Source organism: Myotis davidii, unplaced genomic scaffold (assembly GCF_000327345.1).
Source record: "Myotis davidii unplaced genomic scaffold, ASM32734v1 scaffold992, whole genome shotgun sequence".
NCBI lineage: Eukaryota > Metazoa > Chordata > Mammalia > Chiroptera > Vespertilionidae > Myotis > Myotis davidii.
Genome location: NW_006283543.1, coordinates 713,435 through 727,227, shown reverse-complemented (window position 1 = coordinate 727,227; position 13,793 = coordinate 713,435). Strand labels below are relative to the sequence as shown.

The 13,793-nt window shown below is 48.4% G+C and overlaps 1 pseudogene; it reads left to right on the top strand.

Annotated features, from left to right (window-relative positions):
* Window positions 1-122: 122 nt before the first annotated feature.
* LOC102767997 lies at window positions 123-3,272 on the top strand (annotated as a pseudogene).
* Window positions 3,273-13,793: the final 10,521 nt, after the last annotated feature.

Here is a 13,793-nt window from a genome sequence, read left to right as displayed (position 1 = left end):
CCCGGCGGCCGGAGCGGGTCCGCGCCCATGGCGGGGTGCTGCAGGCTGGTGTGTGCATCCCTGCAGCACCACGGGCTCCACACGGCGGCGAGGCACTGCAAGGCACCGAGCACCTGTGGCTGATGCGGCACCTGAAGGACCCATTCGTGAAGGCGGTGAAAGTGGAGAGTTACCGGTGTTGGAGCGCCTTCAAGCTTCCGGAGGTGGACACGAGGCACCGGATCCTGCGGCCCGGCCTCCGGGTGTTAGGCTGCGGGGCGGCCCCTGGGGCGTGGAGCCGGGTGGCGGTGCAGGGAGTCAACGCTGCAGGCACAGATCCCAGCAGTCCCGTGGGCTTTGTGCTCCGGGTCAATCTTGTTCACATCGCCCCCCCCCTACGCCCCCAGGAGGAGCGACTTTCGTGTGCCCCGCTTCCAATTTGGATAAACAGAAAATGCAAATCACAAGCCTACACAAGATAAGAGCCTATTCTCTCTCATGTAAAAGGAGCCCAAACTAGGCAGTCTGGGGCTATTGAATCAGTCCTGTGGGAAACCCAGGCTCCACTTTCCTGCTCCATGCATGCTAGCACTTGATTTACACACTCGAGCCCATATCCCCATCACAGTCTCCTATGAGAACTTACTCCACTTGGGCTGGACACAAGTCCTGGCCCTTATCTTCACTCAACTACTTTATGGGCCTCTCTCTGATCCCATAAGATTCCATGACCTCTTGTTGATGTAAGAAACAGAATTTTTATGGGCTTATTTGAGCCAAACTGATGACATATGCCAGGGAACAACATCTGAAATGCTCCAGAGAACAACAGTTTTGCAGTTTCTTTTATGCATTTGAAATTAAGGCGGGAGCGTAAGGAAGACTATATGAAGGTGAGTACGAATTGGATTACAGCAGCAATTTTCATCTCATGGCACTCATAAACTAATCACTAAAATTTTGCAGCACACCAAAAAAGTACTATATTTTTTCAGATCTGACAAAAAAAATAGGTATAATTCTGATTTATTTACACTAGATGGCTATTGTATTAACCGTTGTCATTTTTTTATTTGACAATCTAAGGAAAAAGAGGTCAGTGCCCTTGACTAAACAGTCAGGTACTGCATGTTTTAAAAGTTCCTGCGGCCCATCAGTTGGAAATCACTGGATTGCATGATAGTAAAGATTGTGCTCTCTAGAGGATGGTCCACTTTAGAAGAAGGGGTGTAAAAGGGTGATTACATATTAGAAGGAGGGGTCTGAAAAGAGGCATTTCAAAGGTGTGTTAACTTAGATGTGCAGAAACAATGGACAGGGCTTGCTTAGGGCAAAGATATCCTTTTACCAAAGAAGTTATGGACTTGCAGGGAGAGCATCCACCATGACCTGCCCACTTAGGAATTTATGATCAGATCACTTTATCCACAGCTCCCTGATTTGGTCATCAATGCATCCTTCAGGTTGATTTATGACCAACCTTTTGGTCAGGTATGTGGTCTCACAGGATTTAGGAAGGCTCATTCTTAGCAAGTCTCAGCATCAACATTGTCTTCTTGAAATGGTGGACCACTGGGATGGGGCAATATCGTAACCACGGGATGTGAGTTGAAGATGAATTTTCCCAAAAAGGGAAGAGCAGGTAAATGGAAGGCAGCCAGGTCTTATGGTCTTCATTGCCAAACAAAACACTCTGGATCATTTTTATCTATGAACTATCATGACCTGAGTCTTGCCTTTTGTCTCATTTTTCTGTATTTGGTATCTATTATAACATTTACATAAGCCATAAAAAAGACTTATGTTATACATCTTCAGTCACCATAAACAGTTGGACTACATAGAAAAGCCCAAAGAACAAATATAACTATTACAATAACTAATGTCATTAGCAAACAGGTAAAGACAATCAAACAACTGGTTTCTGAGTAAAACATCAATCCATTGGTACACAGGCCTTGTTGACGTCTTCAGATAGCAGTCTACCTCTGATGTCAGCATCTCCTCTTCCTTGAGGAATCTGATGTCTGTTGTAGACTGAGGCAAGTGTCAGAAATAGGGGTAGAAATCCCTTTGTGGTTAGGCACCTGATAAGGTCCCTTCCAAGATGAAGAGATGAGCTGTGGGGATCTGGCACTGTGGTTCCTGCATGAAAACAGAAGCTGCTGGTGCCTGGACCTAAAACACCAATTTGGCCATCACAGTAAAGTTTGCTATCAGAAGATAAGGAATTGAAAGACCAGTAGGAACTCCACAATTTGGAATATTGCTAGCCTACAATAGGTGGGTTAATTGATGTAATAAAACAAAACAAACAGCCCAGCCAGCTGGCTCAGTGGTTGAGCATCCCTCTATGAACCAGGAGATCATGGTTCCATTCCAGGTCAGTGCACATGCCCCGGTTTTGGGCTTGATCCCCAGTAGGGGTACTGTGGGAGGCAGCCAATCAATGATTCTCTCTCATCATTGATGTTTCTATCTCTCTCTCCCTTCCTCTCTGAAATAAATAAGAATATATATATAGACTTCCGGCGGCCGGAGCGGGTCCGCGCCCATGGCGGGGTGCTGCAGGCTGGTGTGTGCATCCCTGCAGCACCACGGGCTCCACACGGCGGCGAGGCACTGCAAGGCACCGAGCACCTGTGGCTGATGCGGCACCTGAAGGACCCATTCGTGAAGGCGGTGAAAGTGGAGAGTTACCGGTGTTGGAGCGCCTTCAAGCTTCCGGAGGTGGACACGAGGCACCGGATCCTGCGGCCCGGCCTCCGGGTGTTAGGCTGCGGGGCGGCCCCTGGGGCGTGGAGCCGGGTGGCGGTGCAGGGAGTCAACGCTGCAGGCACAGATCCCAGCAGTCCCGTGGGCTTTGTGCTCCGGGTCAATCTTGTTCACATCGCCCCCCCCCTACGCCCCCAGGAGGAGCGACTTTCGTGTGCCCCGCTGACGTGACGGACCCACGGACCCTGCAGAGAATCCAAGAGGGGCTTCCTGGCGGGAGAGCAGATGTGGTTCTGAGTGACATGGCCCCCAACGCCACAGGCGTCCGGAGCCTGGACCACGACAGGCTCATTGGCCTGTGCTGGTCACTTCTGGATATGGCTCCCGGCCTGCTGCGTCCCGGGGGCACATTTCTCTGTAAAACCTGGACTGGAGGTCAAAGCCAGCGGTTACAGAAGAGACTGACGGAGGAATTCCAGAGCGTGAGGACCCTGAAGCCTGAGGCCAGCAGGGAGTCCCCAGAGGTTACCTCTTGGCCACACGGTACCGGTACCGAAGAGCCCGGGGCCTGGGCCTGAGCTCCCTCACTCTGCTGGGCTGGGGGGCTGGGCTTGACCGAGAGGGCAACGGGCAGGACAAGTGGGGATCTTTCTAAACCGAAAAGAGGACAACTGTATTCAGTGGCCATGATAAAAACGGCCTGTCACGTGACTTGTGAAGAGGAGTTATCATGATATCATGAAAGAGGGAAAAAGATGAAAGGACGACCGACGGGCTGGGGAGGGAAGCAAACACTGAGGCCGAGCCTTACAGACTGAGGCAGCAACAGAGAACAGGTTCCACCTCGGCTCCGAAACAGCACAGGTTTCCAGCTGAGATTTTGGCTCTACAGCATCATGTAGGAAAATCTGAAATTCCTGTCTGGGGACTAATTTCCTTCTGGTGAATGATCCGGAGATGCGTCCACCCTTCAAGCAGCGATATCCCCAGGCAGTTAGGGGAGACACTCGTGTGAACTGTGCATGGGCGGGTGTGCTTTGGGTTTTGTTGGAAAGCCGGGGCTGTAATACTCCGGGCTCCCTGGACAGTAAAGGTCATTGCCAAAAAAAAAAAGAAAAAAAAAATATATATATATATTAAAGGTTTGGAAAAAATAAAGTTTTGGTACATTAAATTAGATGCACAGAAACAATGGACAGGGCTTGCTAGGGCAAAGACAAACCTTTTACTAAAGAAGTTATGGCCCTCACTGGTTTGATTCAGTGGATAGGGCACTGGCCTGCGGACTGAAGAGTCCTGGGTTCGATTCTGGTTAAGGGCATATGCTCAGGTTGCATGCTCAATCCCCAGGAGGCAGCCGATCAATGATTTTCTCTCTCCCTCTCTCTTCCTCTCTGAAATCAATTATATATATTTTTTTCTTTTTTTTTTTTAGAAGTTATAGCCCTAGCTGGTTTGACTCAGAGGATAGAACATCAGCCTGAGGACTGAAGGGTACAGGGTTTGATTCCAGTCAAGGACACATGCCCAGGTTTTGGGCTCAATCCCCAGTAGGGAGCATTCAGGAGGTGGCCAATCAATGATTCTCTCTCATCATTGATGTTTCTATCTCTCTCTCTCCTTCCCCCTTCCTCTCTAAAATCAATAAAAATATTTAATAAAGAAACCAGAACTCTGTTTTTAAAAAAAGAAGAAGTTATATGCCTGGGGGGAGACTACCCACTGTGACCTGCCCAGTTAGGAATTTATGATCAGCTCACCCTTTCCATAGAACCTTTTTTCTTCCATACCCTACAAGTCCAGAGGAGCCCCTGCACCCTAACTTGAGGGGTGATTGAGTAGCCTAGAGCACTCCCTGCTGGGGTGTGAGAAGGAGACACCACCCCCCTCTTCTCCCTATCATCACCACTGTCCCCACTATCCCCTGAGGCGTATCTGTGTCCCACCCCCACCCCACTCTAGCAACCTCACAGTCTCCAGTGTCTTGCCTCACCCTGAGAGAAAGGGCTGCTTTAGGATCTCTTCACCTTACATCAGTGAAAACATACTAAAATATTTAACATATGCTGTAAAATTTTTGAATGGATATTTATAATTTTGCTCTTGAAACTTGGTGATGAAAATGGTACCATGTATTAGACTGGTGGAGTCAGACCAGACCTTCATTCAGCAACCATGGTACTTGAGTTCTGGCTAAGAAAGATTTAGGCTTCCTGTCAAGATGGAGGCATAGGTAAATGTAGGTTTCACTGCCTCCCACAACCACATCAAAATTTACAACTACAATACAGAACAACCATTATTCAGAACCACCTAAAATCTAGCTGAATGGAAGTCCTACAAGCACGGAATCAAAGAAGCACATGGAGATCGGTAAGAGAGGTGGAGACACGGAGCAGAATCAGAGAACCAGCTAGTCCCACATCCACGTGGCAGTATAAAATCAAGAGGAATATCTTGGCTGTGGAGTTTTCCCTGAGGAGCGAGGGGTCCCTGCCCCACACCAGGACTCCAGCCCAGGGTTACAGAAAGAGAAGTCCCCACAACTTGTGGCTGAGGGACATGGAAGCTGCAGGAATCCCAGGCAGTTAAAAGTCCGGTGCACAGACTTACTCGGACTCACTCCCTCTGAGCTCCATTGCTAGAGCAGCAGCTTGAAAGGAACCTGGGACATTAAGGGAGGAACTAATTTGCCTGCAATCAGGGCAAGGGCTGGAGGGGCAGCTTTCTCCTAGTCAAAAATGCTGGCAGAGGCCAGTGTTTCTTTGCTGAGCCCTCTCCACCACAGAGCTGATAGGCTGCGCCACATCTGAATCTCAATCAACCTGGCTCACACTTTTAACTTGGCCCTGGTGATGCCCTGAGGCCCTTCCCCTCTCTAGCAGGGCTCATCCAAGCCATTTCCAGTGACTTTTCTATACAACTGGTCTCTCTTGCCTCCTGCTTCAGACTTTTCTAAAATCTCTCAAACAAACAGGAGCTGGCTTCAGCATGCCACATACCTCTCAATAAGTGGCCCAGGCCTGCACTAGCAGCAGCCTGCCAAGGTTCACAGCTTGGCCTCTCCTGGGCACCTCTAAGCCCAACACAGGTAGCAGCCACCTGCAGATCGCTTTGTAGCTCATGTTGGGTGGCCCTGGGCAAGGCACAGTCAGAGGCTGATTTTGCAGTTCCTAGGAGACCCCAGAGCCAGTGCACCTGGCAGTCAGCTTCAACCACACTGAATTACAACCGTACCAACTCCAGGAATGACACACTCAAGGGGTGGACCTGGTGAGCACAAAAGCCCCACTGAAGCAAGTCCTGTTCCATAGGGTCAGCTCCTGTACAACAGCTCTTCTGCTGTAGTTGCAGCCTATTCCCATACATGGAGCAGAATCACAGAACCAGTGGGGTGGGGGTGGGACACAGATAGGCCCCACACCCCTCAAGTTGGAGTGCAGGGGCTCCTCTGGACTTATTGGCTTGGGGTCAATTCTCCTAGTGACACCAACATCAAGGCTCAACTACAATAAGTCAGTGCACACAGGTCACACAGTGGCGCACCTGGAATGCCCAGTTCAGGTGACTAGGGAGGCTGAGCCACTGGGCCCCTCAGGACACCTACCATAGAAGGCCACTCTACAAAGTCCAGGAGATATACCAGATTTACCTGATATATAGAATCAAACACAGGGAAACAGCCAAAATGCAGAGACAAAAAAACATGTCCCAAATGAAAGAATAGGCGAAATCTCCAGAAAAAGAACTGAAAAAGAAGCAAGAAAACAACCAGATACAGAGTTCAAAACAATGGTTATAAGAATGTGCAAGGAACTTACTGAGAACTTCAAGGAACTTAGTGAGAACATCAACAACATAAAAAAGAACCAGCCAGAAATGAAGGCTACACTGTGGACAAAAAGGGGCCACAGGCTAACCTGACTAGATCAGGGAAGGCCCATGTGGTGGCCTTGTAAATTCAGAGACCTAAAGTAATCACAAAGGACAGTCTGAAATTAAAATGTTTTTAGGGGGGCAATGGAGGTAAAAGAGGGACATCTGTAATAATTTCAACAATAAAGGTTTTTAAAAAAATTTTTTTAACTAAAAGCAGTTTATGGTGGGTAGTCATGTCCTAGGCAGGTATCTTCCCTGACAAAGGTCAATCTTTACCTTAACTGAGCGGATCTATTGTCTTTTAGCATCTACAGCACCATATCATTGGAATGTCACAGTAATTTTCCTTTTTTCCAGATCCCTCAAAGCACAGCACTACTCTGCAGAGATAACAAATCCCTAAGTAAAAGAAGAATGTGTCTATCATTTTATTTTTTTAATATATTTTATTGATTTTTTTACAGAGAGAAAGGGAGAAGGATAGAGAGTTAGAAACATCGATGAGACAGAAACATCGATCAGCTGCCTCCTGCACACCCCTTACTGGGGATGTGCCTGCAACCAAGGTACATGCCCTTGACCGGAATCGAACTCCGTAGGCCGACGCTCTATCCACTGAGCCAAACCAGTTAGGGCTATCATTTTATTTTTTATCCAATCCCAGAGGTTTCCCCACTTGGCTTTCTCCTGCCTCCCTAATCTATAACCAACAGATTTCATGTAACCCACTTATGTCTCCTCTTTTGATTGTAATGTATAAAACGAGGTGCAAAGCTGCTATTCTCCAGAGCATTATCTCAATCCATTGAAACTCTGCTTCCCAGTATTTGTCCACAGTCTGGCTCAACTACACTCACAAAAATTCTTCACAGTCTTGAATGTTTCTTACATTATCACACTAACTGAAATAAAGAATAATTTACAGGTGCTTAATATTAGAGTAGAGGACACTGAGAATCAAATCAAGAATTTGGAATACAAGAAAGCAAAAAAACACCTAATCAAAACAGCAAAAAGAAAAAAGAATCCAAAAATATGAAGACAATGTAAGGACCCTCAGGGACAACTTCAAGCATACCAACATTCACATTACGGGGGTGCCAGAGGAGAAGAGAGGAAGCAAGAAATTAAAAACCTATTTGAAGAAATAATGATAGCATTAACGTAAAAAAAACATTGAAACCTATAAAGAATTTTTGTGAGTTTGAGCCAAACTGTCGACATATGCCGGGAAGCAGAACCTCAACGAATTAGATAGTGCTCCGGAGAATGGCAGGGTTACATCCATATTTATACATGAAATTCATTGGTGACAGATTTAAGGAGGTGGGTTTAAGCGAAGCAGGGAAACCTCTGTGATAGGATAAAAAGTAAAATGATGGACACATTTTAGGTGGGTGCAGGAACAATTCACACGATGATGAAGGAATCTGTGGTCTCTGTCCTGGACCCAGCACACCTGGCTGTGCCCCAGGGGCTTCATAAAAAGGGAAGTCACAAGTTACCCAGACATCCCAAGGACATGTTATCTTAGATGCAAAAAGACAGATAGGCCCAGTTATAGTAAAGGTTGACCTTATCAGTGAGGATATCGGCTTAGGATGTAACTGCCCACCATAACTGCTTTTAGTTAAGGTTTAATTTCAGACCATCATTTGTGGTTACTTTAGGTCTGCAAAACTGCCATGCAGGCCTCTCCTGAGCTTGTCAGGTCAGCATGTGGCCCCTTTCGTCCACAATAGAAAATGTCCCTTACCTGGTAAAAGAAATAGACATACAAGCCCAGGAAGCACATAGTCCCAAACAAGAGGAACCCAAAGAAGCCCACAGAAAAATACATCATAATTAAAATGCCAAAAGTTAAAGGCAAAGAAAGAATCTTAAAAGCAACAAGGGAAAAGCAGTTAATTACCTACAAGGGAGCACCCATATGACTGTCAGCTGATTTCTCAACAGAAACTTTGCAGGCCAGAAGGGAGTGGCAAGAAATATTCAGCGGTGAGTAGTAAGGACCTATAACCAAGATTACTCTACCCAGCAAACCTATCATTTAGAATTGAAGGTCAGATAAAGATAAAGAGCTTCACAGACAAGAAAAAGCTAAAGGAGTTCATCACCACCAAACCAGTATTACATGACATGTTAAAGAGTCTTGAAGAAATGAAGAAGAAGAAGAAGAAGAAGAAGAAGAAGAAGAAGAAGAAGAAGAAGAAGAAGAAATGAACTATAAAATGGCAATAAATACATATCTATCAACAATTGACTCTAAAAATCAAAATAAACAAACAAGGAATCTAATGAACAAAATTAACTGATGCATAAAATAGAACCAGAGGCATGGAAACTTGGAACAGAATGACGAATCTCAGAGGGAAGTGGGGAGGGGTCAGGAAAGATTAACCAAAGAATTTATATGCATACATGCATTACCCATGGACACGGATAATAAAAAAGTTGGTGAAGGCCTGGGGCAGGGCATGATCTGGGTGGAGGGAGACAATGGGGAAGGGGGGAATTGGGGAGAACATCTGTAATACTCTCAATAATAGAGTTAAAAAAGAAAAGAATTCAGTGCCAAGAGAAACTTTACTTAGAAAGTCACAGTGAGCCATAGAAGAAATGGGCGTAGGAAATAAGTTAGAGGCAAAAGGGCCCTTGGAACTTAGGAGAGAGAAAGGTAAAGATAAGGGCCAGGGGATCAGAAGAGGAGAGAAAGAGAAAAGGCTAGGTATGCTCCAGAAGGAAGAGTGCACTGGGGCCTCCATCTTTACGGCTTTTAAGGGTGGGGATTTTAGGGGAGGTCCCAAGGGAGGATCTTAATAGAATATTTATCAGCTTTCCAGGTGCAACAATTCAGGGTGGTGGTCTCCACTGATTAGTCAGTGCCAGGGCAGGGGGTCATTAGTCAGTGCAGCTGGTCCTGAGGTCAGCCTTGGTGTCTGTTGTCTGGTTTTGCTACTTTTCTGGGCCTGGAACTGAAACATAACTGAGGTCTAGATGTTATCCCTAGGGGTTAATGCAAAGGGAGTGGTCACACAGGGCCCACATGGGAGTCCCATGAGGCCACTCTTCCTCTCCCCCTCCACCTTGTTCCTCCTTCAAGGGGTTAGGCCACATGACTAGCAACATGCCAGGGGAGGAAAGGTCAGGGGAGTGTCTGACTGCATGACCAGTGATATGAAAGGTCAGGGGATCTAAACCATCTGACCAGTGATATGCTAGGGGCGAAAAGGTTACTCTGGGATTGCGGTCCTTGTTTTCCCAGTTTTGTCCATTGCTAGGTGCCTAGGATTTCCACCCTGGTGACCTTCTGTACCTGGCCCATCATCCTTCTTCTGCTCGTGTCTGTCTAACTCAAAACCATTTGGCTAATTGAATTAAATCTGGAATTCTTGTAAAATGAGAAAAACCTAGCCCATACATTTTTTTTAAATGTAATGAAATTTTTATGAATAGTAAATTTAACAATTAATGAAGTTAATATGTTATAATTGGACATTTGATTAACAATCTATTGATTTCAATTTTGCAGTGTTTTTATTTTAGAGCCCGTAATTTTTTTTTTCCAGTTGTCAAATTTTCAAGTTGGGCCCCTGTGGAGGCTCTAAGCCATGGACTCCTTCAGTGGGCAGCACATAAGTAACCTGGGCCTGTGGACAAAAAGGGGCCCCATGCTAGCCTAGCTAACTTAGGGAAGGCCTGCGTGCCGGCCTTGCAAATTCATAGACCTAAAGTAACCACAAAGGATGGTCTGAAATTAAAACCTTTTCATTAAAGAGCAGCTTATAGTGAGTAGTCATGTCCTAGGCCAGGATCTCCCATGACAAAGATCAACTTGGATCTTTACTGAGCCTACTGTTTTGTTTTGTTTTTTTGCCTCTAAGATAACATACCTGTGGAATGTCAGGGTAGCTTGGAACTTCCCCTTTTCTGGACCCCTCAGGGCACAACAAATGGTGGTGGTGGTGCGGGGGGGAGGGGGGGAACACAAATTTACTCATTGTGATTGTTATTGTGTTAATTGTTGACTATTAACTACCCTATACCTACCTATATAAAAGAAGTATGTGTCTATCATTTTACTTTTTATCCAATCCCAGTTTCCCCCGCTTTGCTTTCTCCTACCTCCCTAATCTATCACCAATGGATTTCATATAACCCACTTACATCTCCTCCTTTGATGATAATTTATAAAAATAGGTGAAAAACCACCATTCTCCGGAGCATTATCCCAATACTTTGAAATTCTGCTTCCCAGCAATTGTCGACAATTGGGCTTAAATAAAACCACAAAAATTCTTCACAGGTTTGAATGTTTTTTTTACATTAACAGCCAATAGGTCTTCCCTATCCTCCTCACAAAATATACACCCCTGTAGACACATACACACACAAATACACATTCACACATAAAAACATACTGAGGGAAAACATCACCTTGACTGGACTGTGGAGACAGTCTAGCTCCAGAGGAGGAAGATAGTGTGTTGCAGAATGAAATGCTCCTTTTTCTGATGGCCTTAAGGCTGTTAGTTCCTGCTATAGATATGCTAATTAACCAGAGGAATTCTGCTTAAGGCTTGAGTAGCTCCTAGTCAGAGGTGGAGAAATTATGCACAAAGTAATGACTTTTTCAAAAATTTACAAAAGTCTCCCGAACTGGGTCAGTTGGGGGTCAACAGACCAGGAACAAAAGGATTTAGAAATTTTGAGCTCACCCTTGGATCCCTTTCTACGCCTGACTAGACGTCTGCAGTCCTCACCCACCTCTTGTCTCTCCCTGCCTCCCTTCCCCTGACAATAAAAGACACCTGAATACTAGACTCTTAAGATGGATTTGTGGGAGCTCAGGCACCCCCATCACCTTCAGCTGGGCCTTCTCAATAAACCTTTCCTTACTCCAAACTCTAATGTATTGCATATTGGCCTTTCTTTTGAAGCAGCGGACCCACGAATCCTGTACCTGTACCTGTAAGGTGGCTGGAGCTGCTAAGGACACAGAGGCTGAGACAACCCAGCTTTGGAGGTTGCCATGGGCACTTCTTCCCTCCCAGGGAGAGTGAGGAAGGGACCAGTCACTCTGGTTTTCACAGTCAGCCACAGAACAGTTGTCTGAACCTATTTGGGGACTATGGCCTCTGTTCCCAGCAGCTGGACCCTGGGGCGGGAGGGCTGTGAGCGGCTTCTCTGTGGTATGAGGGCAGTGGCGGACGAGGAGGATGTGGAAATGTTGACACAGCCACACAGAAGGCGACAGTCAGGCAGAGGGTGGGGCATAAAGGAGAAGAAAGGGGGTGAGGAGAGCGAGTGGCTGGTAAGAAACTGGAATGAGGGCAGGAGAAAGGCAGGAAGAGAGCAGGTTTGTGTGACAGTCCTTAGGGGAAAGGAAACAGATCTCCCCGTGGCCTGGGAGAGCAGCAGCAGCAGCGGGTGCAGGGCCAGCCCGGGCGTGGGGCTGGCGAGCACTGGCAGGGCTTTCGGTACCCCAGCCCTCTGGAAGGCAGAGGAGCCTGGAGAGACATCTGTGCTTGGTAACAGTGCTCTCGCTCTCTCCCGCCCCAGCCTCCCTCGGAACCAGAAGCAGAGAAACGCCCCTCTCCTCTTGCTGGACCTCCCTGAGGCATCCAGGTGTTCACCGCATCCAGCCGCGTGGTTCGCGCCAGAGCCTCAGCCAGCGCCCGTGCCACTAGGTGGAGCCGAACTCCCGGCCACAGCGTCGGGCTGGGCGTGAGAAAGGCGGGCTCCGGAGGCAGCGGCCGGGGAGGAGGGGCTGAGCCAGCCCTACCCAGGAGCACGGGGAGGAGACGGGACTGCCAGCCCGCCCGGCCCAGGATGGCCTTATTAGCCTACAAAGTCTGTCCCAGCAGTAAGGCTAGTGGCTCCAGAGCGGACCCCGGCAGCCGCAAACCCCCATTTATCAGATGAGGAGCTGGAGCCCTGCGAGGGTGCGAAGGGGAGCCAGGACAGGGCTGAGACCAGAGCCCGCGCCACTCAGGGGACCCAGGCTCTGCCCGTGGGGAGGACGCAAGTGAAGGTGCCGCTTCCAGAAAGGGCGACCCTGGGAACGGGCACTGCCGGGGCGCACGCTGGCCCCCGGGCGCCGGGTCTGTCCCCTCCAGGACCTGCAAGGGTGGGGTGGGGGTGAGGGGAGCGGAGATCCGGATTTGAGAGAACCGGCGCTGGCGAGCGTGGTCAGAAGGTGCCCTCACTCCGGGAGTGCTAGTGGAGGCGGCGGGGTGGGGCCTGGGCCTAGTGGCTCCGCATTGGACGTGAGGGTTGCTGGAGTTCTTGGATTGGCTGGGGCTGAGGGGGCGGGACCGGGGGCGGGGCTGGGAGCCCTAAAGACGGGAAAGAGCGCGCGGTGAGATACGTTCCTTGGGTTCCTAGGCTTGCCGGCCTGAGCTAGGGAGCTGAGCTGGCAGCTGGGATACGCATCAGGCCTGTGGTCTGTAGGGACAGGGTGCACCAGGCCCCCTCATTTCCCAGTCCTCAATCCAGGACTCTGCCTGCCCGCCCTGAGGAACCATTGACCTCCCACCAGAGGAGCCAGGTAAGGGTCCACTCCTTCCCCAGTCTGCCAGCCCCTCTTGGGGGTAAGTTCCTCAGCAGGGACTTGACCCCTCTGAGTGCAGGAGGTTGGAAGAACACAGGGGTGACAGCAGTAGGTGGGACATGCTCTATTACAATCAAAGCAGCCCCAAACTGGCTGGTCAGTGGCAACTTATATACATGCTCAAACAAAAAGAGGCCTCGTGCCAATTAGTGCTGTGCTACGTTAATATAAGCAGGTTATATTGTTGTGCCCAGATTTCAAAGTTCCCAAGACCCCCAGGGAGCCAGTCAGTCTGATGCAAAAGCAAAGAGTCCTTTTAATGCAAGCCGGCTTGCGCTCCCAGTTCACCAGACCCACCGACACAGCGGAAAGTCCAGTGGCCGAGAGACCGAGGCCTGATGGGACTGGGGATTTTATAGGGGGGTGGAGTGAGGGCAGGAGAGGGGACTGTGGGCCCCGCTGATTGGCCAGGCACGAGTCGGTACAGGATGTGGTCATAGTGATGGCGTGCACTTCCCTTGATTATTATTGGTTAGTCCAGAGAAATCCTGGGTGTGTCTAGCAGCAGCTTTTTCCGGTGAAGAAGCACATGGCACTGTCCCAAAATGGAGGATCCAAGGCAAGATGGAGGGCGCAGTCCCCGCCTGGCTCCCGCTGCCGCTGCTTG